Genomic DNA, 4,263 nt, shown 5'->3' on the forward strand with positions numbered 1-4,263 from the left:
AATATGTACCCAGCCAGCGTCGCCCCTGTTGCCTGACCCCATCGGCCTTACCGGTGTGTCCGGTCCGTGACGGATGCGGGGCGCGGCGGGGCGTTGGTGGGGCGTTGGTCGGGCGCGGCGGGGCGCGGCGTGGGGACCGCCGCCGTCGCCGTGCACGCGTGAGCAGCCGGCCGGTACAACTGGCCGTGTGAGCGCTCCCCGGCTAATTTTCTCTTTTCGGTGTGGAGTTGCTGGTTCCTGACAAAAGCGGTGGGAAGAGGCGAAACGATGGAACGAGAGAGAAAGAGAGAGAGAGAGAGAGAGGGATAGAGGATGGTGGGGTCGATGGCGGTCGGGCCAGTTTTGGGGCCCAGCGCGGGCCGGCTGGCCGGCCGGTGGTCAGCATTCCGTCGAATTCTGTCCCAACCCAACCGGTCGCCCGAGCCGAGTGGCCACCGTGGGGCCTCTCTGGGGCCTCTGGTGCGTTGGGCCCTGGGGACCCCCCCCCCTTCCCCACCTGACGACAGTTTTATTCCCAGAGGCTTCCCCCTGCCTTGGTCCTCTGGATGGTCCTCGATGCCTTCATTTCCGCGACGGGAGGGGCGCGTCTCACCCCCGCGCGTCTCGCTCCCTCCCACTCTGCTTTTTAATTCAGCGCGCGCTTTATAATCCATTCTGTCTAATCGAGCAGCGTTTTTTTTTTTTAATGTTTTTGATTTCTGCATTTTTTTTTTGTTTGTGTCCGTCGCGCTCGCCGGTGGGGAGATTAATAGCCTGGCTCCTTTAACCTCCGGCTCTGCCCACGCCCCAGCCCAGCAGCAGCAGCAAGCAGCGGTCACCGACCGGATCGACGACGGCGTCCTGCCCGTCGTGTAGCGGATCGTGGACGTTGCTTGCTGACGTCCTTCCCGCACTCACACACGGCAGCAAAATAGCTTTAGCTCAGCCAATAGCTGAATATACAATACACAATAATTTAGCTATGTAGCTAAAAATTTACCTTTTGCAATAAAAAATTGCCTGTCGTCAATACAAATTGCTATGTAGCTAATAGTTTAGCATCGTAGCAAATTCGTAGCTAAATTTGTATCTACTTAGCTGACTTAGCCATAGTTTGTTATCCCGTATTTAGCTATTGGTTGAGCCGTACTGTACACCTAACTTTTTTCCCGTGACACATTGGTAGGCGGGTGGGAGGGCAGAGGGTCGGCGCAGGTTTTTCTGCCCTCCGGGGGCCACCCTGTGACCCGCGGCTCTCACGACCTCGCAGCAGCCCTCTTGGCTGAGCAAACACGCCCACGAAAAGTCGAGCGCGCGGCCCGCGACCCCCGCGCCCGCGAGGGTCCAGAGGAGGCCGGGGCCGGGGCCGGTCTCGTCCCGGCGGGCCGCAGAGCCCTGGAATGAGCGAGCCTGGACGCTCATGCGACGCCGCGCCACCTCCCGGCATAGGCTCAGAGCAGCTCAGCTCGTTTCCTAGTGAGCCGAACTGCGCTCAGCTCACTAGCCGGTGACTGAGCGGGCGACGCTCAGTCGGGGCGACAGAGACAGACGTATCTAGCAGCGGCGAGTGCGAGAGAGACGCGAGCGCCCGGCTGGCTCTCGGCGCCGCCTCGTGCGGCCGGTAGACCGTCGATACTCCCAGCTCGAGAGACTTTACAGAACCTCTACCTACCCTACCTCACACCACGTTTTGGAAACGAGCGTCCGGGCTCGCTCATTCCAGGGCTCTGGCGGGCCGCCGGCGGCGGACCAGCAGAGGCTCGCGCTGAATCATTATTTGAGTTGCGCGCGCCAAAAGGGGAGAGAGGCTGAAGGGCGGAGCAGGAGAGGGCGGCGGCAGGTATTTGCACCCGGCACGGCCCTGGAAGCGGGCCAGCTGCACGACGACGGTGTCCCCTGGAGTACTACACTGTACACGACCTGTCGCGGCCCCGTGACCTTTGGGGAGCGCGACGGCCCCATGGTGCCCCCCAGCCGGACAGCGGACTGCACTCAAGGAGAGACCTCCCCTGCCTATTTGGAGTGCCTTTGTCGCGCACTGTAATGGGATATTCACGTGGGGTCCGTAAGGCTGCTGGGGCCCTCGAGCAGGCTGACGACGACAGTGGGGATCTAAAACTGCAACGATCAGCGGGGATCACAGACGTGCGGCTGACGCGTCGGCTCGGCTGACATGAAGGGAAGGGGGCCATCAACTGGGACGTGTTTCGTGAAGACCTTTCCCTTGTGCAAAAGTTTTATTCTAAGAGTTACATTCAAACTATTATCCGGACGTATTGCGAAAGCGTTTCTTGAATAATTTCGACGCCGCACATTCCTTTTTTTCCTGCTGAAAGTTACCTATGCGCGCATTGTGTTTGCCCGTGAGTAAGCTGTGAGGGTCACGACGCTGCCAGCTAGCTAGCGGCTAGCGGCTGCGTGTGTGCATGCTTATGCCATATTGCTATCGTATAACACTCTTCTAACAATCTGCAATGTGTAACCCGATAGGGCGTGCGTTTGAGGTTGACCCGGCGGCGTGCGGGCGTGCGTAACGCGTGCGCGGCACGCCAGTGTCGGCCTACACCGTTCATTAAGCGGTCCTCTTGCGTGACAGAAAACACTCCGCCACTCCTCCGGTGCTGCGCTCCCCGTTACAGTGCGCGTTTGTGTGTGTTTTTGTGCGTCCGTGTGTGTGTGTGTGCGCGCGTCTGCGTTAGTCCGTCTGTGTTTGTGCCCAGGATGACAACGTTCCTGCTGCCGTATATTACTGCCTTCCCCATCCTATACACTTCGTCTTCCTCTCGCTTCCCATAATGTTTGGAGTTGTGTTCCTTTGCTGCTGCTGTACGCCGTCCCGACATTTTTCATAATTTTCATCATAATTTAAAACAGACGGGAATGGTAAAATATACGACCTGCGGCCTGTCGTGACCACCTCTGCTTTTCGATTCATCTTTGTTCGTCGACTGCCGCCCTTTTTATTCTTCCAATTCCAAGTATACAAATGTTACTACAAATGTCGCCCACCTGCAGCAGGTAGGGTGACAAAATATTTTCACACTTGTAGGTAATCGTTTGTAAAAATTCTGCCTCACGTCTGCAGGTGTGTGAATTTTTCACCTTGATTTCCACTCTGCAGTAGTGTGGTTTTGAGACTGCCGCCTCTCAGGCCGTGCCTATTCGTGACTACACTTTTTTGCCGGGCATGTAACCGGCTTGCTGGTGCCGCAGTGATGATGGGAGTTAGGCCCCTCGCGATGAGATGCATGACGCGTTCCAATCGATATGAGCTCTCTAAAACTGAAGGAGAAAGTGGATAGGATGGGCCGTGTGAGCGTGTGTCGGCGGCGCCTGGCCCGCGTACCTGACCCGGCGGGGCTGGCCGGGCCGGGCCACGGGCTGGGCGCTGGGCGTTGCGCAACTGCGGCTAGGGGGATGGTTCCTCTCGGAAGGCTGCTGCTGCTGCTGCTGCTGCTGCTGCTGCTGCTGCTGGCCGGGCGTGGGCGGGGTGCGGTGGGGCGGGGTGAGCCTAGGCGCGCAGTCAGTTCGCACACTACTGCGCCCGCGGCCGCGCTGGGCCCTATCCTCGTTACGAGAGAGAGAGAGAGAGAGAGAGAGAGAGAGAGAGAGAGAGAGAGAGAGAGAGAGAGAGAGAGACGAGAAGTCTGCGCTGCTGGGAGCTAAAGAGCGATGTGATGACTATCTTATCTTTCGCCAGTGAACAAGGAACATTTTTCTTTCTTGTATTTTTTTCCTCCTCTCCTCTCAACTCTTTCGCGCGCTCGTCTCACACCGATGGGCTGACACGGCGGCACCCCCCGCGCGTCTGTCTGTTTCTGTCGCTCCTTTCGTTATAAACTTTATCGTCATGTCCTTGATGCCTTTCTCACGCTGTGCTTTCTCGTGTTCCAGGTGGGTGTTGCACTGTTGTTGCCTGTGCTGTGCGCGCGCGCGCGCGGCCGTCTTTTGCATCCACGTGTGCCCCGGCTATCGGTGACGCGTGACGGAGCGTGACGAAGCGTGACGACGACAACACCGCGCCGCTCAGGTATTGTAAAATCGATATGCCCTTTCCATATCCCTCCCTATCTCTATCCTCTCCCCGCTTCCCTTTGCCGCGAGTGGCGATGGTGATGGCTGCAAATACACTATAGGGCGGCAGCACCAGCTATATAGCTCTTTGCGTGTTTTATTTTTTCCCGGCGCGATGGCTTTGGTGCTACCTCCATCATCCCCCTTTACCCGCTACAACCCCCCAACCTCCCTCCGCTGTGGCGCGCCCCTTGACATTGCTGGCACGAG

The 4,263-nt window shown here is 58.1% G+C and overlaps 2 protein-coding genes across 2 annotated transcripts in view; both read left to right on the plus strand.

The window, feature by feature from the left end:
• Positions 1 to 4,263, plus strand: part of LOC113212024 (zinc finger protein 26-like) — a 66,416-nt gene that overhangs the window by 24,031 nt on the left and 38,122 nt on the right. The window lies entirely within an intron of this gene.
• LOC127749306 (zinc finger protein 271-like) overlaps positions 1 to 4,263 on the plus strand; it is a 36,876-nt gene that overhangs the window by 21,826 nt on the left and 10,787 nt on the right. Inside the window, exon 2 of the mRNA XM_052266959.1 lies at positions 3,874 to 4,009. The gene's annotated coding sequence lies outside the window, so the exon portion shown is untranslated. The remainder of the gene's footprint in view (positions 1 to 3,873; positions 4,010 to 4,263) is intronic.

This window comes from Frankliniella occidentalis, unplaced genomic scaffold, assembly GCF_000697945.3.
Source record: "Frankliniella occidentalis isolate FOCC.00 unplaced genomic scaffold, Focc_3.1 Scaffold44, whole genome shotgun sequence".
Taxonomy (NCBI): Eukaryota; Metazoa; Arthropoda; class Insecta; order Thysanoptera; family Thripidae; genus Frankliniella; species Frankliniella occidentalis.